Source organism: Homalodisca vitripennis, chromosome 4 (assembly GCF_021130785.1).
Source record: "Homalodisca vitripennis isolate AUS2020 chromosome 4, UT_GWSS_2.1, whole genome shotgun sequence".
Classification (NCBI taxonomy): Eukaryota; Metazoa; Arthropoda; class Insecta; order Hemiptera; family Cicadellidae; genus Homalodisca; species Homalodisca vitripennis.
The window spans coordinates 117,006,381-117,030,891 of record NC_060210.1 but is presented as its reverse complement, the minus strand read 5'-3'; the positions used below and the strand labels follow the sequence as shown (position 1 = coordinate 117,030,891).

Genomic DNA, 24,511 nt, shown 5'->3' with positions numbered 1-24,511 from the left:
CAATCAGCATTACATTATATTGTTGAACACAATCATATCAGAAGAAATATGCACGGGTTGATTACCATTAGTTAAACTTGGTGAGCGCTTATTCTTCGCACACTTGGTGAACAGAAAAGGAGCGAATAGTTGCAATCATCATTACATTATATTGTTGAACACAATCATATCAGAAGAAATATGCACGGGTTGATTACCATTAGTTAAACTTGGTGAGCGCTTATTCTTCGCACACTTGGTGAACAGAACAGGAGCGAATAGTTGCAATCAGCATTACATTATATTGTTGAACACAATCATATCAGAAGAAATATGCACGGGTTGATTACCATTAGTTAAACTTGGTGAGCGCTTATTCTTCGCACACTTGGTGAACAGAACAGGAGCGAATAGTTGCAATCATCATTACATTATATTGTTGAACACAATCATATCAGAAGAAATATGCACGGGTTGATTACCATTAGTTAAACTTGGTGAGCGCTTATTCTTCGCACACTTGGTGAACAGAACAGGAGCGAATAGTTGCAATCAGCATTACATTATATTGTTGAACACAATCATATCAGAAGAAATATGCACGGGTTGATTAGCAATGCTTTGGTTAAATGGATGTATGTTATCAATTATTAAACAGATGGGAGATGTTTTGTAAAAGAGAGCAGCGACTGGCAGCTGATATTTTAAATAAATATTTTTTTCTCGGAGAAAGGTAGGAGGGATTATATATTTACGGAAACACAATGTTAAAGCATTTTTGAAACAGCCACCTAAAAGTATCTACACATTTACCTACTTAAGCATGTTTATGCTATAAGTCAATGTCTTTTTTCTCGGAGGTAGCTAATATGGGTTATTTTTTACGGGAACATAGGTTGAAGCTACTTAAAAGTAAGTACACATTGACTTACTTAAACATATTTTCACGATAAACATATTTTTTAATAGGGTACGTCAATCAAACTCCCTTACGAATTGATTAACTACAGGGAAGTTATCATATTCACAAACTCTCATATTATCGCATAAGTTGGCCTGAGGTTTATGTTCGGAGAAAGTATGAACATGCTACCCAAAATTTTCTATATAAAATCTACAAAAATTTCTAAGAAAGCTACCTCGACGTCCTCTCTCAAAGTTTTTGCGATTATATACACTATGGAACACAATTGTATTAATAGAATTGCCTCCTAAACTCATCAAAAGCGGGCTGTACTGGGCCATCTTGAGTTTAGTTCCATTAACCTCAAAAATATTGTCACGTTTAATTTCCGCCGTTTGACGAGGGATGTCTTACACCTAAATGCTTATCAGTTCGGAGTGATTCAGAAAAAAAATCAAACTTTAATTCATGATATAATATATTCAAAACGTTGACACTTATAACCAGAAAGCCTGAGAAAAGATTGATGGGTATTGATTGTATCTTTGAAATGAGATATGTCTCATAATTCTACAGGCGTAAATATGTTCGAGGTAAATCTGAAGGTCATTTCATTACAGCTTGATCTTACATCGAAGACGTCAAATAGAGGAGTAGGTTTGGAGGCTTAAAGGCTATTGTCAACGTAGTCATAAAAATGCAATACAAAAGTATGGACATTATTACTACAAGACGAGTACACATAATTGATGAGAAAGCTGCCGAAAACATCCCCTACTTAGTACAGTAATACGTTCAGGCGCTGGTATGCAACAATAATACGCTAAGGTAGCTGAATTGCCTACCATGCGCCGTGTCGGGGAAGTTGGCGAACAAAAGATTCGGCTGTAGTAAAAGACATTGAGTTTTACTCCATAAGAATAATGTTAAACTTCAATCACTTTTACGCCCTTACGTTCGGTCGTACATTTGTGAGAGTCATCTCGTTTTAAAGATATAATTAAAACAAATACAAAAGGTTATTAGTTTATCTTGTTAATGTATATAAAATTGAGGTTTTCATCTGGCCAACAAAAATGTAGAAAAAACTAACAAGCGTTGGGATGCGTACCAACTATATATTTAAATGATTCATCACCCATAGTTCAACAACTAAAAATAAGGTGGCAAAAGTTTTTAACATAACTTATGGGGATGAAATTCAAGATGGCCGTCAATGAAGCCGGTTATTAAGCTTCATAGAGATTTAAATTACCTTCACATAACGTAGCTATGGTGGGAAGATTTGATTCAATGTGAATGTTGAGTTTAGCTCCAGTTCACCTTTCTCTTAGTGTAACGTCTGAAATCTGACGCTATCAACAATCTGACTCCTGAAAACTGGAGTCATATTCGTATGAAAACATCCAAATAAAAGTCGACAAACAAGCACAAGATGAACTCCTTAGAGATCGTGTCTAAAACACCGTAGTGCACTCAATTGTGCACCTGTTGGGCCAATAATAATATCTCTTCACCTAGATTTACATTATAGTAAGGAGTTAATTTTGCGCTTCTTTGTCGCCGACGGTTTTGGATATATTCTGACAAATATGACTCCAAAACCTAGGAGTCAAGTCTGTGACAGCGTCAGATTCCAGACACTGCACTAAGAGGAAGGTGAACTGAGCTAAACTCAACACTCACATTGAATTACACAGATGAAAAATAATTTTATGACAGAAAGTTATGGCTCTACTATTTATACACTTTTATAAGTAATATAAATAGAAAAATGAAGGAATGCAGTCCTACAACCCAATGCGTGCTTATTTATTCCTTTTGTACGATTAAGTAATAAAGACATCAAAATATTTTTTATTACAGCAACAATATGTACATTGTGTGGCAAACATCAATACGGGTTTTCTAAGATTCCATTCATACAAACAATACACATTCACAAATACAATTTTACAATCACGCCTCTTTCATTCATCGCCAATGCAACCCACTTAGTACAGCAGAGCCAGTTTCTAATCGGGCGATCTTTCAGTTGAATGCCAAACTCACCCGCATTATAGAACGTTTGAGACACCAAGTAGCGTTTGAGGTGAGTCTTTAACGCCTTAGGCGTTGGAGCACATTTAATTGAATTAGGCAGTCTGTTGAGGAAATGCACATCAGATTGCGAGGGCAGGCGTTCATAAACCACGGTTCTGTGTCTCCCAGTTTGGTAGTTTGTCCTGCCACGTGCCTCATACATGTATATGTCACGGCCTCTGGTTAAGGCACATTTACTCATACAAAACAAAGTTGTTTCCAAAATGTAGAAGCACGGCAGAGTCAAAGGCTCCAATTTCTTGAAAGCTTTCCTGCACGACTCTCTAAATTTGATTTTGGCGATTATTCGAATTGCTTTTTTTGGAGTCTGAATGCTTTATGAAACTGAGTGTTTGCGCAAGCTCACCAAAGGACCACTCCGTAGGCAAGATGGGGGTAAATCAAGCCATAATACGCCGTAATCAGTACCTGACTCGGGGGTATATATCAAACATAGTTTTACTAATAGTTTGTTTCACCTACTGTAGTTACAGACTTGGGCAGTGGTAGAGGTGTAACATTTTCAGTCACAACAAACACACACACACACACACATTATACCTACTTTCCTTTACCTTGAAAAATTCCATTTCAATCTAATTTGTCAGGACATTAATTTGCAACATGGCCAGAGGACCAGCCATATCCCCATACGTGTAACAATAAATCTAGCCTACGGTGAACGGGTGTCTCAAGGCCAGACAAGCGTATGCGGGGAACACACGCTTGTAGGCGAAGACAACCGACAGGTTTGTAAGACTCCACGTTATCGGGCGAGAGAGGAGGTGTTCGACATCAAAGATGGTAATGAAGTGTTTTCGAGCAAAGCGGCAGCCACGCACGCACGCACACTCGCTGAGCACACATACTCACAGAGCGCTGTAATCAAATCAGCGGCCTATTCGCCTTCAGAAAGAAGATGCAAACGGATAAAATCATTGCAAATTAGTTATAGGTTATTGGTAGTCACTTTTTACCACCCGCAATAATGTTTGAAAAACTAATTAAAACTTTTCAAAACTCTATTGCTAAAATATAAAGGGGTAATGTGATTTAATCTATACAGTTATTATTATTGGAAAAATCAAGGTTGCCGCCATCATAACCGACTATAAAAATCATGTACTTAAAAAATAAGACCACACTAAAAAATAATCTTTCCTTCCAAGTTGGACTTTTTTCAGTAATGTTATTGTAAATTTAGCAGTGTATGCTAAATGTGGGGGCAAAGAATGTAAACCCATCCTTCTCAGATACAGAAGTATAAAAAATGTGCTAATTGCAAAAAATTAACACTTTCAAAATTTTCATTCTTAGGTTTCTCACAAGAGGTGAAAGTATTTTACTCTAGCTTGTCCACAAGTCCGGGTGCCACAAAGAAGTGGTATTCAAGGTACCTAGTTTATTATACAAAACATTTTAAAAGGTCTACAATTGATTTTACCGTATTCTATAAAATATATGTTCGTTTGAATATGTTATTATATCACACGTTTAAATCAATATTATATACAAATCTAAATAATTTACACTAACAAATGGTAGTGATGGGGTTTAGTGAAATTACCATCTTCATTTATTTGTATTTTAAATTCTTAGAATGTTGTTACATTACATGAAAAATGTATATTAATTACTCCATATTGATTTGTATAATCACAGCATGTGTTCCCTTCTCAAATATGGACCAATATGGTATTGTGAGCAACTTCCGCAAATAATCAATTTGTCAAATCAATCAATACCATTTTTATACAAAATCTACTTAAAACAAGCGGATCGCATTGCTAGCAAACCTTACAAATTTAAACCGTTGTCTTGAATCCACTGCGCCCCTACTCTAGAAAACAATTTTGTTTTTATGTATATAATTATGCAAACATTGGTTGTCGAAACACTCGTATGATATTTTAGATCCTTAAAACCCATCTAATACCTACTACCAGGGACACTCTTCGTTGTATCTGATTTGTGGATAATTGTACTCACTCATTTCCGAGTCACCTGAGTGCATTTATATTCTGAAGGCCCAAAAGATTGTTGAAAATTGCCAAGTTGGTAACTGAAGAAGTTCACGGAACAACTGATTCCCTCACAAAATGGTGGGAAGGGCTGATTCAATGACATTGATGGAATTTAGCTGCCATTCATCTTCCTCTTGGTGCAGCGTCTGGAATCTGAAGCTGTCACAGACAACTCTGGAATCATGTTCGTCTGAAGAGATCCCAAAAAAATGTGCACCTGACGAGACAACGTTCTCTTCCCCTAGGTCTAGGTGTCTCTCAAATTAATGTACAGAGTTCATTTTGAGGTTCTTCTTAGCCGATGTTTCTTTTTTGATCTCTTTAAACGAACATGACTCCAGATTCCAGGTCTCTCACAGCGTCAGATTCCAGACGCTGCGCTAGAGGAAAGTGAACAGAACCTAAACTCAACATTTAAATTGGTTCCTTCTTTAAGCATGACTTATTTTGGTCTGGTGCATCCGCATTTTGTCTATAGAAATAGACTTTGAGGTTTATCTTCTAAGGAACCTATGGCACAAGCTTTCAAGCTGTACGGGTCGTGGCAGCGCAGAAATTCAGAAAGTTCTGAAAATATTCCTTCGTGGAGCTTCCTCTCGACACTGCCTGTCCTGCATGTCTTTGAGGTGTTACTCTACTGCCGGCCAAAGTATATTTTGGTTCAAGGCGGAGATGTTCATCAATATAAGACGAGGGGAAGAGCTGATAGATTTCTATCAGCATCTTCTGAGCGTCTACCATTCCAGATGTGTGTCTGATCAATAAACTAGAAGGACTAAAACTACTGATAATTGCAATCAGTTCAAAACTCGTTTGAAACGGCTCTTGGTGTTCAGAGCATTTTCGTTAAAAATAAAGAAGAAATCTTTAATAGCCTCAACTTTAAAGTTTAACCTTATAGTGTATAAGGTACAAGTAAAATTCAGTGACAGTATTTGGTTATTTTTATGATATGTTAGTATTTTAAATTAGAAAAGTGGATTTATATATATTCGATTTCTATTACTTAAGGACATTATTATAAATGACGAATTAAATTTACTGTAGCACTGTTACAAAGAATTATTGTAAACCCATTTGACAATAAAAGTAAAATTATTTTATTTTAGTTCATTTCAGTTGAGTCCATGACGAATCGCCGCGCCGAGACCATTCACTTAGTTATAACCAAATACATTTGAACCGGATCTGAACGTTATAAGGATATGTATGGATTTCCTGAGCAGCGTTTGGAATCTGACGTTGTCACACACATTTCAATCCTGGGATCTGGAGTCATGTTGCATAAAAAGATCCCCAAAAATCAACGAAGAAGCTCAAAATGAACTCTTTACATCGCTTTGACATCATAGACACCTAGACTAGACCCAACACTCACATTGAGTCGACCATTCCAAAACAGCTACGTTATGTTTATAGACTTGTATAATAAACAATAAGGTTTGAGGTTTTGTTTGACGATAGAAGGATTGTGAAAGAAATATGACTTTTCCGGACATTTACCATCGTTCAGTGATACAACAAATCAGTAACGCTACGTTTCGAGATCTGCAATCTGATCTCTTCTTCACTTATAGAACTTAAGTACTAAACTAATAAAAGTAAAGAAGTACACAGCGAACCGTTAAGTAGGGTTTTAAAAGATCAAATTTGTTGCTCCAATACAGATGCACCGTTTTATTTCTGAGAACTTGAAGGGGCATGGCAATGCTCTGATTCTGTGATCCTCCACCACCTTCACTCAGCAGAATCACAGCACAGCGTCTGCGCATCAGTTGACTCAGCTGTACAGCCGCCCTGGCGCCAGCAGAGTCACCATTCAAGTAGTAACACGTTACAACTTTGACACCACGTTATCGTGAAGATGTGACAATTTTTTCTGGTTATTGTATCCAAGTCAATATTAGGATTGCCGACCCAAAAAGTTCCCAAAAACATAACAATATACAAAAAAGTGTTTTTGGTACCACGCGGAACAATGTTAGGGATGGAAGTTACCGTTTGCCGGAAGGCAGAAATCTGTGTCAGTGATACTTAGCTCTGGAGTGGCGCACGCGATGAACGATTAAGCACGATGAAGATGTCCCGATATAGAATACTCGTGATCGAAATCTGTTCTAAGAAAAATGTGGACATAGAGTTTTTGAAGAATTACAAAACACATTACACCTATAGTTCACGAGTATTGTAAATCAAAACCTAACGTTTCGTAAAATTTATGGATGAATTTTACATAGAAATTGATAGCTTTGGTGGAGTTCAAATGGGACGATATCAAAATTTTTTTAAATATTAAATTATAACAAGTTTTACCTTGTCATATATTTATTTATTAACTAGGCAAACTTAAAACTATCCGCCAGAGAAGTAAATAAGTGTTAAATCTTTCAAGAACCCTAAAAGTGGCAACTTTCAGTCTCTTTATTTAGTTGTCTGACAGTGTACAACTGTTATTTACAAGCCAAACTATCGGTTTTAAGTGTGTCAAGTTAGGTTCAATATGATCTAAGAAAAATATCGATATCGTTTAGTATCGTTAACACAGTTGATACCTTCCCACTTCGACTCCCTACCAAAGCTAGCGTGGCTAACGATCGATGTTTTTCTTAGAAAGAATCCCGCTATCGATTTTACAAAAACTAAGTTGTGTGCTTATACAATGGAACTTGGTCCCCGGCTCCTAAACTATAAAGAATAAAAAGGGAAAGACACCAATTATTTAAGAACAGAGAAATATTATTTTAAAAATTATATGTTTTTAGTTTAAGAATTCCTGGATCCCTGAAACAATTTAGTTTACATTACATAGATGTCGTAATTGACTAACTGACTGATTCATTAATGCCCAGAAAAAAGCATGAAAGATAAGAAATTCGTATCATACATACTGTACTTTTTATCTTGGACCCTTTAGGCGTACCTTGGAAGGATTTTTCTGTACGACTTAAGGGCTCCGTTCCTTTGTCCTCTTAAGTTTTGAACACTCCCAAAAGGAATGCATTGTAACAAACACATTTTATTAATTGAAAGAACCTGTAAAATGTAACCGATTGTTTTATGTAAACATTATAATATTCCAACAAAATTATGTTTAGTTAAATAAAGAGCTATTTTAAAATTTCTTTACGTGTAGCCGATAGTCTTTAAAGCATAGGATGAGGTTAAAAGTGACATCAATCCTTACTTCAATATTTTCTATAATCACTGTTGAAGCACAGAGTTTATCCATACAAAAAAATGGAAGTTTTAGTAAAAATTTAATTTTAATTGTAAATCTTAGTTTACATTAATTATGCAGTAATTGGTCAGTAGCGCAATGTAGATGTCAAAGATAAAGTTGCTACGTAACTTTTGCTAAAGATTTAAAGACTGTTATAAAACCCAATTTAGTTTATTTGTGTCAGAGGTAGGCTTATCAGTCCTGTGTAAGTATATACGAGTATTTCTTGATCGGGGAAACAAGGCAAACTCAAATATGGCGTGAGAAATGCCTCAAACCGGACTAAATTACAATGACTATAAGTATACATTTTTTGGCCAAAGTAGACTTCTTAAACCTACGTATGTACCATATATTTTCTTGATCGACACATTAACGCAAAATCAACTATGGAACCTGAGATACATTAGAGCGGAAGTAAATTAAAAGGACCGGAAGTGTACATTATTAGTCGATGCAGGCTTTCCAGACTTACATATTTTTCTTTTATTGGGTCAGCATGGCAAACTCAAAAAAGCTTCGGAAATATGATTTATTCGAACCAAAAGTGCTCATGCACGCACAAAGCGTAAACTAACATAACTGACAGGTACTCTAAGAAGGTCAATCGCAATTTCATTATTAACCATAAACAATATGTAATATACAACAACAGGAAATAATATGTACCTAAAATATGGCTACTTCCGTTTCAAGATTACTTAGATCCCTATTATTTATTAAATCATCAGTGTTTTAACTGAAAAGCTGTCTTTCAGGATTTCAAAATAGATAAATTTTTACTGAAACCGCAGCAGTTATTCAATCAAATACCACGAAATATTTCGAGAATTTCGTTAATATCGTGAAATATACAATGAGAATTTTGACAGTTTCACTATCCGGGCTCCAAAACTGTGCGTTTAAAATTTAAATTTGAAATGGATCAGGAGATTCGAATATCTTTTAGTTACCATTTTCCAAGGTAACACACTCAGGAGTGTTTAGAACGTATTTTAAAATAATACATCAATGGTGTCTTTTTTTTAGAAAGAATTTGTGTGCGAAGCCGTGAGCAACCGCTAGTATATTTATATATTCGTAACAATAAAATCAAAAAAATTTAAAGTTACCGAAAAAAATACGATTGTTTTCTTGATAAATTAAAGATGCAACACTAGTATTCCACTTTCACCCGTCAATGGAGGCAGCAGGAAGACAAAATGATGACCGGAATATTAACGGCAGATCTGCGGTCTATTGTGAACAGGTTGGCAGTCCAGGAGCGGACTTGGCATGTATTCCCTCACGTTCCTGGTGACGCTGTCGTAACGTTATTGACGTAACAGCCATTGGTTCATTCACGTTGGCAATGTGAGTGACATTGACAAACAATCGACTACAAACAGAACAACGCTGTGTCGGCTGTATACCTGTTAGTGTTATTGGCTGAGCGAAGCAAACTACGGTTAGACTCGGTCTGCAGGAAATGTACAACACTGTAATACGTGAGACCTCATTTCCAGTGAGACAGCGACAAGCGTGACACGGTCTTCATATGAATGAATGATGAATGTAATGTAATGTTTTCAGTTTTAGGGTGATTCCGAACCACCAAGATTTCGATCTTGACATTACCAATGATGAATGAGGTTTAGCCATGATAATCTAACCCAGTAGTACTCAATCTCGTACTACATCTATTCCAAATATGGAATCAGGTTTAGTAGGTTCAGATAGTAAATAATTCAGTAATCATGACAACCAATGTTTAAGTATTACAGCGATTCCGATCCACCAAGATTTCGATCTTGACATTACCAATGATGAATGAGGTTTAGACATGATAATCTAACCCACTAGTACTCAATCTCGTACTACATCTATTCCAAATATGGAATCAGGTTTAGTAGGTTCAGATAGTAAATAATTCAGTAATCATGACAACCAATGTTTAAGTATTACAGCGATTCCGAACCACCAAGATTTCGATCTTTACATTACCAATGATGAATGAGGTTTAGACATGATAATCTAACCCACTAGTACTCAATCTCGTACTACATCTATTCCAAATATGGAATCAGGTTTAGTAGGTTTAGATAGTAAATAATTCAGTAATCATGACAACCAATGTTTAAGTATTACAGCGATTCCGAACCACCAAGATTTCGATCTTGACATTACCAATGATGAATGAGGTTTAGCCATGATAATCTAACCCAGTAGTACTCAATCTCGTACTAAATCTATTCCAAATATGGAATCAGGTTTAGTAGGTTTAGATAGTAAATAATTCAGTAATCATGACAACCAATGTTTAAGTATTACAGCGATTCCGAACCACCAAGATTTCGATCTTGACATTACCAATGATGAATGAGGTTTAGCCATGATAATCTAACCAAGTAGTACTCAATATCGTACTAAATCTATTCCAAATATGGAATCAGGTTTAGTAGGTTTAGATAGTAAATAATTCAGTAATCATGACAACCAATGTTTAAGTATTACAGCGATTCCGAACCACCAAGATTTCGATCTTGACATTACCAATGATGAATGAGGTTTAGACATGATAATCTAACCCACTAGTACTCAATCTCGTACTACATCTATTCCAAATATGGAATCAGGTTTAGTAGGTTCAGATAGTAAATAATTCAGTAATCATGACAACCAATGTTTAAGTATTACAGCGATTCCGAACCACCAAGATTTCGATCTTTACATTACCAATGATGAATGAGGTTTAGACATGATAATCTAACCCACTAGTACTCAATCTCGTACTAAATCTATTCCAAATATGGAATCAGGTTTAGTAGGTTTAGATAGTAAATAATTCAGTAATCATGACAACCAATGTTTAAGTATTACAGCGATTCCGAACCACCAAGATTTCGATCTTGACATTACCAATGATGAATGAGGTTTAGCCATGATAATCTAACCCAGTAGTACTCAATCTCGTACTAAATCTATTCCAAATATGGAATCAGGTTTAGTAGGTTTAGATAGTAAATAATTCAGTAATCATGACAACCAATGTTTAAGTATTACAGCGATTCCGAACCACCAAGATTTCGATCTTGACATTACCAATGATGAATGAGGTTTAGCCATGATAATCTAACCAAGTAGTACTCAATATCGTACTAAATCTATTCCAAATATGGAATCAGGTTTAGTAGGTTTAGATAGTAAATAATTCAGTAATCATGACAACCAATGTTTAAGTATTACAGCGATTTCGAACCATCAAGATTTCGATCTTGACATTACCAATGATGAATGAGGTTTAGCCATGATAATTAATCTAACCCAGTAGTACTCAATCTCGTACTAAATCTATTCCAAATATGGAATCAGGTTTAGTAGGTTTAGATAGTAAATAATTCAGTAATCATGACAACCAATGTTTAAGTATTACAGCGATTCCGAACCATCAAGATTTCGATCTTGACATTACCAATGATCAATGAGGTTTAGCCAAGTTTTACAGCGATTCCGAACCACGATAATTTCGATATTAAAATTACCAATGGTGAATGAGGTTCAGCAACGATAATCTTACCAGGATTTACTCCATTTCGTACAAATGCATTTCAAATAGAGAATGAGGTTTAGCAAGTTCAGTTAATAAAGTATTTAATAAGCGATGGCAAACCAAGGTTTTCAGTTTCTACAGCGATTCCGAAACATAACAAATTTGATTCTGACATTAGCAATATTTGTCAATGAGGTTTAGCAATGATATTCCAACCAATCCATCTCGTACAAAATCCAATCCAAATGGGAAATAGTATTTAGCAAGCCTCGTTAATAAATAATTCAATAACTATGACAACCAAGATTTCAAGTTTTACAAAGATTCCGAACCACGAAGATTTCAATCTTCACATTACCAATGATGAATGAGGTTTAGCAATGATATTCTAACCAAGTAATACTTCATCTCGTACTAAATCCAATCCAAACAGGGAATAGTGTTTAGCAGGTTTTGTTAACAACTAATTCAATAACTATGCCAACCAAAGTTTTAAGTTGTATAAAGATTCCGAACCACGAAGATTTCAATCTTCACATTACCAATTATGAATGAGGTTTAGCAATGATATTCTTACCAAGGTGTACTCCATTTCGTACTAAATCCAAATAGGGAATGAGGTTTAGAAATTTCCGTTAATAAATGATTTCATAAGAAATACAAAGCAAGGTTTTCAATTTTACAGCAATTCCGAACCATAATAAGTTCATTCACACTATTCCAATTAAGGGAAATACATATTCTTTTATGAATTTTGACTTATAGAAATGACGATCAGTAATGTAAATATCGTTTAAGAGAATTATATTGTTATGTATACAAATCATTCCTACCATAATATAGGCAAAAAGTAACAATTAATTATATTTGGCCATGTTTTATTGGTACTGAAAAGTATAACACTTTAACAATAACATTGTACTAATAATTCTTACTTCCGATGAAAAATTGACGACCATTAAACAAAGAATCCATGTATATAACGTATTGGAACAAGATATAAAATAACAACAATATAACTTTCAAAACAAACTTAATTGGTTCTATTCAAACTAGACTATAGCTCGCAGAACCGTCTGGCAATTTTTGACGGAGATGTGACGCATGCTCGCTTTCCAAGAACATTAATCTAGCTTCCATAGCGCAACTGTGGAAAATAAGTGAGGTCGTTGGGAAGCATCGTTTCAAATAATGGATGCGTCACATGCGATGGTTCTCACTGATTGCAAAATATAAAATATTCTCTGAGCCACGGTCCTGGTCTCTATATCGCGTTGTTCTGTACTACTGTTATAATGGTTCGTTATGGCAATGGTTTAATATTATCATTAAGGAGCCGACGTGGCCTTCTTGACTTAATTGTATCGTTGTCCTGTCTCTATATCGCGTTGTTCTGTACTACTGTTATAATGGTTCGTTATGGCAATGGTTTAATATTATCATTAAGGAGCCGACGTGGCCTTCTTGACTTAATTGTATCGTTGTCCTGTCTCTATATCGCGTTGTTCTGTACTACTGTTATAATGGTTCGTTATGGCAATGGTTTAATATTATCATTAAGGAGCCGACGTGGCCTTCTTGACTTAATTGTATCGTTGTCCTGTCCATCCGTGCGATAACTCTAGATAGAAAGGATGTAGAGATTTTAAACTTCATACATAGGTACATTTTGGAAGAACCCCTATCCATTTTAAGGTTAAAGTGTTAAAGGGCAATCCGTCTATCTGTTCGTCTGTGTGATAACGCCTTATAGAAAGGATCTAGAGATTTTAAACTTGGTACATAGATAAATTTTGAACCTAGGAAGAACCCCTATCCATTTTAAGGTTAAAGTGTTAAAGGGCAATCCGTCTATCTGTTCGTCTGTGTGATAACTATCCATTTTAAGGTTAAAGTGTTAAAGGGCAATCCGTCTATCTGTTCGTCTGTGTGATAACGCCTTATAGAAAGGATCTAGAGATTTTAAACTTGGTACATAGATAAATTTTGGTCCTCGGAAGAACCCCTATCCATTTTAAGGCCAAAGTGTTAAAGGGCAATCCGTCTATCTGTCCGTCTGTTTGATAACGCCTTAAAACTTTAGACTTAAATCTTGGCAGATAGATACAACTTGGTCCTAGAAAGACCCTTATTCATTTTAAGGTAAGAAGGTTAAAGGACAGTCCTTATGTGAGATAACGCCTTATAGTAAGGATTTAGAGACTTTAAACTTGGTAGATAGATACATCTTGGTCCTAGAAAGAACCTTTTTCATTTTAAAGGTAAGATGGTAAAGGACAGTCCTTCTGTGAGATAACGCCTTATAGAAAGGACTCTAACCTTGGTAGATAGATACATCTTGGTCCTAGAAAGAACCTTTTTCATTTTATGGTAAGATGGTAAAGGACAGTCCCTTCTGTGAGATAACGCCTTATAGAAAGGACTCTAACCTTGGTAGATAGATACATCTTGATCCTAGAAAGAACCTTATTCATTTTAAGATAAGATGGTAAAGAACAGTCCTTCTGTGAGATAACGCCTTATAGAAAGGACTCTAACCTTGGTAGATAGATACATCTTGGTCCTAGAAAGAACCTTTTTCATTTTATGGTAAGATGGTAAAGGACAGTCCTTCTGTGAGATAACGCCTTATAGAAAGGACTCTAACCTTGGTAGATAGATACATCTTGGTCCTAGAAAGAACCTTTTTCATTTTATGGTAAGATGGTAAAGGACAGTCCTTCTGTGAGATAACGCCTTATAGAAAGGACTCTAAACCTTGGTAGATAGATACATCTTGGTCCTAGAAAGAACCTTTTTTCATTTTATGGTAAGATGGTAAAAGGACAGTCCTTCTGTGAGATAACGCCTTATAGAAAGGACTCTAACCTTGGTAGATAGATACATCTTGATCCTAGAAAGAACCTTATTCATTTTAAGATAAGATGGTTAAAGAACAGTCCCTTCTGTGAGATAACGCCTTATAGAAAGGACTCTAACCTTGGTAGATAAGATACATCTTGGTCCTAGAAAGAACCTTTTTCATTTTATGGTAAGATGGTAAAGGACAGTCCTTCTGTGAGATAAACGCCTTATAGAAAGGACTCTAACCTTGGTAGATAGATACATCTTGGTCCTAGAAAGAACCTTTTTCATTTTATGGTAAGATGGTAAAGAACAGTCCTTCTGTGAGATAACGCCTTATAGAAAGGACTCTAACCTTGGTAGATAGATACATCTTGATCCTAGAAAGAACCTTATTCATTTTAAGATAAGATGGTAAAGAACAGTCCTTCTGTGAGATAACGCCTTATAGAAAGGACTCTAACCTTGGTAGATAGATACATCCTTGGTCCTAGAAAGAACCTTTTTCATTTTATGGTAAGATGGTAAAGGACAGTCCTTCTGTGAGATAACGCCTTATAGAAAGGACTCTAACCTTGGTAGATAGATACATCTTGGTCCTAGAAAGAAACCTTATTCATTTTAAGATAAGATGGTAAAGAACAGTCCTTCTGTGAGATAACGCCTTATAGAAAGGACTCTAACCTTGGTAGATAGATACATCTTGATCCTAGAAAGAACCTTATTCATTTTAAGATAAGATGGTAAAGAACAGTCCTTCTGTGAGATAACGCCTTATAGAAAGGACTCTAACCTTGGTAGATAGATACATCTTGGTCCTAGAAAGAACCTTTTTCATTTTATGGTAAGATGGTAAAGGACAGTCCTTCTGTGAGATAACGCCTTATAGAAAGGACTCTAACCTTGGTAGATAGATACATCTTGGTCCTAGAAAGAACCTTTTTCATTTTATGGTAAGATGGTAAAGGACAGTCCTTCTGTGAGATAACGCCTTATAGAAAGGACTCTAACCTTGGTAGATAGATACATCTTGATCCTAGAAAGAACCTTATTCATTTTTAATGATAAGATGGTAAAGAACAGTCCTTCTGTGAGATAACGCCTTATAGAAAGGACTCTAACCTTGGTAGATAGATACATCTTGGTCCTAGAAAGAACCTTTTTCATTTTATGGTAAGATGGTAAAGGACAGTCCTTCTGTGAGATAACGCCTTATAGAAAGGACTCTAACCTTGGTAGATAGATACATCTTGATCCTAGAAAGAACCTTATTCATTTTAAGATAAGATGGTAAAGAAACAGTCCTTCTGTGAGATAACGCCTTATAGAAAGGACTTAGAGAATTGATCCCAGAATCGTGAAGTGAACAAACATTTCCGCACAAAATCAACTCTTGAAAATCGTTTGAGAATATTTTCGTTGATTTTTTAAATACAGTATTGAGTGTTCCAAAATCCTTGTCTGGAATGCGGTTGTCGAATCTAAATTATAACATTTGTAATGCTAAACATCATTATAGAGGATTTTGTAAAAAACGCACTTTGGTGAACAATAAAGTAGATTTTTTAATTCGATTTAAAACTGGACCCAAAAACGTGAATTGAATTATTTTTTACGTATTACATCCTATTTACTGCAGGTGTGAAGATAAAAAAATGTTTACGTTAATATTTATTTACACAGTACGACTATGTAAATTAAAATACTTTTATACTACAACTTTTATATAGCCCCAATATTTGTCACATTATAATAAAAAAAAGGAATTCAGTTACTTTGTAACACGTATTTTATTTTATAGTAAAATGTTAAGGTAACTAAGTTTTAGTTAATGAAGTCAATGGGTTAAATATCAACATACGAATTATTTAAAATAATTATTATATTTTTACACGAGAAACCGTATTGTTCAAGTTTATACTTATATTTATGTAATATGGTACCTACTATAAATAAACAGGTTATTACCATAGTACATGCTTATACATCTATCGTTGTTGTGATTAGAAATCACATGTTAAACGTGAATGTCACCGTCAGACGCATTTGCATCGTGTATGGCTAGTTCCGGGTATCTTGGATGTGCTGTATTATATAGAAGGGATTTTGGATCTTGTAATCAAGCAATCCTTATTTTGGATTTGGATATGCCATGTACGAATGGAATTTTGTACCCTTGTTCTCAAAGAATCCTTATTACCAACTCATTTCATCCTAGGGTTGGAAGTTATAGATGAATCTGCTGCTCTCTTTGCATGACTCTAGATGAAGAGAACTCAAGTCGAAACAAGACGATTTAAAACACATTCCTTCTGGACCAAGCGGAGGGAAAGAGGACGAACTATGTAACATAGTAAAATGTAAAGACACCTTCTCGTTCTTACAGAACAATTCATCACCTGGTGTATACTGGGATTTTCCATTCTTGCTGTTTCGAGCCGCCTGGCTTTCATCAGAACGAAGAAGAAATCGTGGAACGAAAGATCTAGTGTTTGAGCTGGTAACTGCTTTACATTATAAACTGTGACAAAAGCAAATAAACCTCAACAGTAGGGGGCGTTCGAGCGGCGTATTGCTAGCTAGAGGTTGTTTCTGGGTTACAAAACAATTCGAGAAATCAATAATACTTTTAGAATAAAGTTCAATGTTGACAAATTAAATATCAAATATATAATTTGTGCAATAAAACGTTAAAGTAAGTGAGCATTTTTGAGCTCGATACCGTCATGGAGTAATGGTTTTCCTCGGGGGGGGGGGGCGAGAACGTGATTGAAGATCAAACCAAAACAGGGGCCAAAAGCGGGGGGGGGGGTTGCCCGTGTGCTCCCCTTCCTGACAAAATTGATAGATTTTCGTTCTCCGAGATGACGTAGTATTGTTAGAACAAAGTTTTACTTAAAATTACAACAAACGAGTTAAACATATTTAATAGCAAAAACAATTTTATTTCATATTACAAACTAATCGAGTAGCATATTGTTTTGGCAATGAAAATGTAGCAATTTTGTATAATACTTCCTATTTATAAATTTACGAATCTGCTACAATTTGTTTTTCAAAATAGATAATATCAATTAAAGAAACCTGTGCGAATTCATTAACTATGTAAATAAATTACTGATTTGAATAAATTGGACAGGCCTAGTTAAAATAAAACGTGCAACTGGAATTTCAAACAAATTGGATTGCTGTTATACGACCTTTTACTTTTTATGCTTCTAGGTTAGGGGGAGGATGGAGTTTTATACCCCCCATCCCACATGTTACGCCACTCGTGGCGATCCATCCCTAGTCTGAACAAGCGCTTTATCAGGAATCCCTGGGGAACTGCAAGCAATAATTTGGGATTGATTTATATCCTAAAATTGTTTTAACAACACGGCTTGATTTTCCATAGCATTATGTTTCCTGTTATGCAGTTTTAAAACATATAATTTTCATAAAGGATTCATAGTAGTAATTTGGCCATAACTTGGTGGAAGGGTAAAGATTGAGTCATTAGCGGAAATTGCACTAAATATCGGAGATAATTAACAATTCTCCACATTTTTTATTATATTTCTAAAATGGACATGTACGACCTATCTGAATTCCTCAAAACATATTCAACTACTTTAGTTCTATATGTACTAGCGGACGCATTCCTATGATAATCTACCGTAACTCTTTCCTTGTTAGTATATAGAGAGTGTACAGTCAGGGTCATGTATCTAAATGATTACATGCTGAACTGTGCCATCTGGGGATGATGCAATGTTAATTGAATCATAAAGCATTTCGTTAAATAAATTTTACCTAATTTATGAAAGTATTTATTTGTAATTCAAAACTAATGCACAAGAGGAAGAAATATGTGTGAAAAAAGAACATAAGGCATTTTTAGAAAAGTCAAAACATAACTAAGGGATTGAGACTTTTTGGTAGTTTTCTCTAATTTAAATCCATTTTGTTAGACTAGTCTGAAGAGATCATATTACAGATCTCGAAACGTAGTGTTATGAATTATATTGTATCACTGAACGATGGCAAATTTCCGGAAAATCCTGTTTCCTTTCACTTATTAGTATAGTTTTTTTTTAATATCACATCTGCTATCTTTTAATAAACGATCAAGTTCGTTTTATGTGCTGGGCTAATAAGATTACAAGGCACAATTTATTGACGTATTGCCTTAAATACAGAAACGGGTGTAATGAAATATAAAATGTTACTTCTGAATTTCTTCATCGTAAAATTAATTTTGTTATTTAACTAACACAATTCAATTAGAACTTTTAATTGCTGTTAGTTTGCAATTATAGAAAGGAGGTTTGGTTTCTTTGTAAGTTACTACGACCAAGTAAACAATCCGCTGTAAACAGAAACTGTTTACCCGTGTTATTTTGGGAAATATTTATGGAAATTTGATTCCAGGTCCACAAATTTCCATTCCATCCATTCATTTACAAAAAAGGAAAAATTAGTAATTTTGCTAAGATCAAGCACTTTATTTATAGCTGCACTTTCGTTGGTGTTCGTTCTGTCAGTCTAGCTGTATTAACAGCCATACAAATATTACATTACTTGATATTATTTTGCACTACTAGGTTCTGAAATAATTAATTGGTAGGACCAATGAATAATTTATTAGTGTCTAAGATTGTAAACGTTCTTTGAATCCTCAATCTCTATGCAGTTTCATCAAAGAGTTCAATAAATCAAATAGAATCTAAAAATCCAAGAAAAGAGGAAAAATGTATAGATTTTGTCTTCTATAAATTATACCTAATGTAATAAACGTAGACATATTGATATCCATGACCTACACTAATAATTAAGAGAGTTTCACGTTTGCTCTTGTATTTTAGCTTGGAATCACTTTTGACCAAAACCCGGTAAGCCAAATATTTTGTGTACCGACCAAACCTCGCTCGTCTTACACAAGATTAAAAAAAAGGCAAACCCCCAATTTTTCCTTTTTTATCCTCTCCTTATTTCTTTCTCTTGCTAAAATTAGTGCTCTCTTAATTGAATGTCGGTTAACTTACGGTAATAGTAATGTTCATTAAAATAATATTAACGGTATCCAATATCTTCAACCAGGTGACAGATGCCAGTGTCGATGTTGGACTGTAACCAATCTCGATAGTCCAGGAGCTGGGAGCCAATTTACATTGTATAAGTACCTACACGACTTTTATCAATTTTTATCAATACAGATATTTTCTTTAAGAAAGACATCGGAGGTTCAAACGGGAGAGCATCAAAAGGGTTAAGAATATGAAATAATATTTTTCTCAAATATTTTCGACTTTCACTTATCACTTAAATAAATGTTGAACCAGCTCAGCTAACCATATACATGTTTTCAGTCACTTTGGGTCTAGTTTTCTGACGGTGATATAAATATTATTTATTAGTCTGACGGTCGGTTTTAAGTATATCAAGCTAGGAAAAAGTATATCTGAGAATAAACTATCGTTTGATATTTTTAACCCTTTCAGTATCCTTCCATTTCGACCTCGCCAAAAGTAGAGTGGCTGGCGACCGATTTCTTTCTTGCGAGAAATTCGTCTATCGTTTTAAAGAAAACCCCAGGTTGTTTGCTCATACCATGGAAATTTTTGCTCGGCTCTTAGACTAACAAATTTTAAAGTCGGTGTTTACTTCAGCCAATCTTGAGACATGAAAAGTGTTATATCACTTTATTTACTATCGGATTTACAACCAAATCACAATAAGTGTGTCGATTAGGATAACCATAATGTCAAGTAATTGTGAGTTTCGTATGTTATTAATTGAGTTAAGTATAATTAAATTGTTAAATTGTTCATAAGCTACCTAAGATTTGTATTCGGACTATCCCTCAACTAAAGTTTATATACCGCTATTACTTTATAACTTTATTTTTAGCTTATTACAAACTAAAATGTTATACTCAAACCAAATGTTTGTTTCAGAATTGGGATTTTAATGTTTTAGTTACAATTACCCAAATCGTCCTCCACTTATCCAGAATCCCAAAATTCACCAATAGGATAGGGAAGTGCAAAAGGATTTTTACTGTTTCCCTCCCAATAAAAATCCAGAAAACACACCCAGTATTCTTGGTTACCGGAAGTGGGATTTCGCCTTTTTAAAGCAGTGTGTATTGAGTAAGGCCAGGATACCCCTGGACACACACCTGTCTCTATTTTTGACGTACTCGTTCACAAACTTAAAATGTTTCAAACTGAATTCAGTTCATCATATATACATTTTTTCGAACGTTGAAAAAAATTTTAAACGCTTCCATGTTTTTTTTAGAGAGACTTTTACATGTTAATTGTGAATTCCATTTATTGCCTACGAAAAAAGAGTATATGGTTTATACAGCAATGATTAATAATGCATATTAGAAAATTCCATTAACTGACTATGAGATTTTCTTTGTTTTTTTTTTTTTAATTGTGTTTCAAACAAGATTTTTTGATTCCGTATTTATACTCAAGATGCTAGCCGGTAAACCCTCAATTCATTTTCAAATTTAAAATTCAATTCAACTTTTTATTCTAAATTATATCAATTGAGTGCTGTTATTTTTGAACGATAAAATAAATTAAGTAGAATTTTTATTATTATCAAGTATTATTTATCAACATTAAAACAATCCCAGAAACATTTCCAGCACGTACTACCTATAATATTACGGTAAACTTCAACAATTCTACCGGTGATTGCAAAAATGTTTATTTACTTTTGAAATTCCTTGGTCCAAAATACCACTCTTGTATGCTACTCGATTTTGTAAACAATCTTGCTTTCATAACTGACGATTACATTATTGCAAAATGATAAATTGAGCACAAATCGGACAATAAGGTCCTGGAATGATAAAGCCTCCAGGTGTTCAGTGTCGTCAGAAAAAAGATGACTGAAAAGAGCGATAAATTCCAGCAATCTACATTCCTTCTACCTGGCCACTAAAATCTGTCCAAACTATGAATGAAAACCATCCGACTGTCAGACCAGAATAGCGTGTAATAAAAAGATGAACTCACTGACCCCACACAATGCGTTCGCAGTCCCTGAGGTCGTCGCTATCCAAGGATCCTGTCACAACACAACTCTCCTGCAACAACAAACACAAAAAGTCGGAATGAACGAACAGTCACAATCCTCACACACGATACGGACACGCCACGAGCGATCATCGGTTCGGCACGACTCCACCGGCTGCGGGCGGCCGCTGTCTAGCAGCGGTGCGGTAGCGGGGGGGGGCAGGTTTACCTCTCAACAAAAAAGCGCCAGTGTTGCCAGTTCGTGCAGCAACAATGTGCGCTCCTGGCAACATAACCTCAACAGACTGTCAGCTGTTTCTGTTTATACTCCAATTATTGCTGTGAGATCGTGGAAACCCGACTCTGGCAGTGTATTGTGGTCTGAAACTATGTTTCTTTTTTACAACTCTTTGCTTTGGGTTTCAATGAATTAGAGAGTGAACATGCAGTAAAAATCCTTTGGTTGCCGCTAATGTGGCTCTACAATATATTTGCCCAAAAGTCAAAATTACTATACATTTTAAATAAGTAAATGCGTACACTTTTACAAGAGTATAAATGTCGGTTCATAAACATAAAAACACTGTAGATGTACATTTTTATGTAATTCAAAATACTTTACGCCAAGAGCTCTAAAACTAAGTAAAAATGTGTACCTAGTAAAATGTCCTATCGTTTTTTTCCCTTTAAACTATGTTTTTGTTATTTCCTTTACATTATAGAAACATTACAATGAAATAATTTGCCTCCAGTAGAGATGTGTTGACGTTGATTTACACCGGAGTATTGCGCTCATGTATAGCGGCGCCATCTTACACTCATGCTGTTATGCATTATTAACATGAGTAATGAGTTCTGACATATACAATACAGGTTATGTTGAAATATCACGCTTCCTAACCTGGGCCAGCTACAAAACGCACACTGGCTTACATAATACAATGTGAATTATATCTTTTTAATATTGCAGAGCTCACATCTTGAACAAGAAGGGTGGATGGTATAATGCAATATAACAAAACAAAGTATGTTATTATTTTTAATAAACTGATACAACGTAGTAATGAAGTCCAGACAGGACGTTACAAAAGAGTTCTGGCTCAGATGGACATGTAGACAGACGGACTGCTCTTTGACATTTTGACTATAAAATCAAACCAATTCTTTCTTGGACCAAAAGAAACCAACACTACGCCTCTAGGACCTTTCTATCAAGAGTAACCGGACAGGCATAGAAACAGACGCTGATGATAAAGATTGGAACCAAGAACGTAGCCAGGAACAATTTGGAGGGTCTAGACAACTTATATATTTTTCCGTAGTGGACAGAGAGTAACAATTTTGTTCCTTAAAAAATCCTTGACCCGTTTCTTTGTTGAGAACAATCTTTCAGCAATACATGTCAGTAATACCGAATTATTTAAATAATAATCGTTTGCTAAAAAAGGTAATTGAGCAAATTTAAAATTTGGGGGGTTTTCGGACCTCTTGGATCCCCTCGCTGGCTACGGCCTTGTTTGGATCAAGAGAATGGCTATGTGTCACATTGCAAGTCTCTAATTGGCCTTTCTATTATGAGTTATTGCAAATACAGGCAGACAGACAGACAGGTGGACGGACTGTCCAAGACCTTAACAAGCGCAAATTCAATAAGGTCCTTCCTCGGACCAAGAGGAACATATGTACCAGATTTCAAGTCTCTAAGGGCCAGACGGACAAACGGACGGACTGTCCTTTGACCTTTTGATCAATAATTATAAAGGTTCTTTCTTGGGTCCAGAAGAACATATTTACCAAGTATCAAGTCTCCATGACTTTTGTATCAAGAGTTTTCGCGCAGATGACAGACGGGAGGATAATAGCAGGATTTTAAGAATACTCTGTCTTAATACATGTGGGATCTCCAAGTTGAACAAAAGTATAAGCCACAAATTACAGATAGCGTATTTTACATTAAAAGAATAATAAATCTGAGATAAAACTATATTGCTGCCTGACAGACGTACTGCTCTTCAGCCTTTTGATCTTAAAATGAACAAGGTTCTTCCAAGATGTACCTACGTACCAAGTTCAAAGTCTCTATGTCCTTTTTATACGTCGTTAGCTCACAGACAAACAGACAACAAGACTATTTACTAGTTTGACTAGTTTTATCTTTCACATTTATTCCAAAATATAGAAATAATATTATTACTATTATTACCTTAAAACTATTTTTGTTTAAAATGTTCTAAATTTTATTCATAAAGAGTGTTTAATTGTGTTCCAGTACTGTCTCTTAAGGAACTCCACGGTTAACCCTAACCAGTTTCGAGTAATAGTTATTAAACTTAATACATTCATTTTCGTATATGATAAGATTTAACCACTTTAAGTACCTCATCGACGAGACTAATGTTTTATAAATATGTTTGATATAACTAACAAATCGCGAACGCCAATAATATAGTTCTCAACACATAACTCATATGCCACATTGGTCTTGCGTCAGGTCTTCAATTAGGCCTACATAGTATAGGACAGCCTTACTGTAGTGCATCCAATAACGAAACGAAATTAATTGGTTTGTCTATTGTATCAGTAACTGCTGTTTAGCCACTGGTTAGTAACTGAGCATTAGCGCAGTGCGCTGGAAACATTTCAATTCTGTCTTTCCATACGATATCTCGAAAACGAACTGACCCATACACTTGAAATTGTACATGAAGCTTCATTTCTGTATGAGGAATACTGATTACGATGATTGTGCATGTTACTACGTGGGATTTGGCTGAGTGTTAGAGAATATTTTTACACTGGTTTTATTGGTAACTATGATGGTAATGAGAAAATAGTAAATTAAATAAATTTGTAAACAAACTCAATACACTCAAGAACATGTAACATATTAACACTTGTTGTCTAAATAAC

At 35.1% G+C, this 24,511-nt stretch overlaps 1 protein-coding gene across 3 annotated transcripts in view; it reads right to left on the bottom strand.

The window, feature by feature from the left end:
* Positions 1-21,777, bottom strand: part of LOC124359989 (rho guanine nucleotide exchange factor 17-like) — a 108,796-nt gene extending 87,019 nt beyond the window's left edge. For all 3 annotated transcript variants that reach the window (XM_046813205.1, XM_046813207.1, XM_046813206.1), the window contains exon 1: positions 21,606-21,777. The gene's annotated coding sequence lies outside the window, so the exon portion shown is untranslated. The remainder of the gene's footprint in view (positions 1-21,605) is intronic.
* Between the last annotated feature and the right edge of the window lie 2,734 nt (positions 21,778-24,511).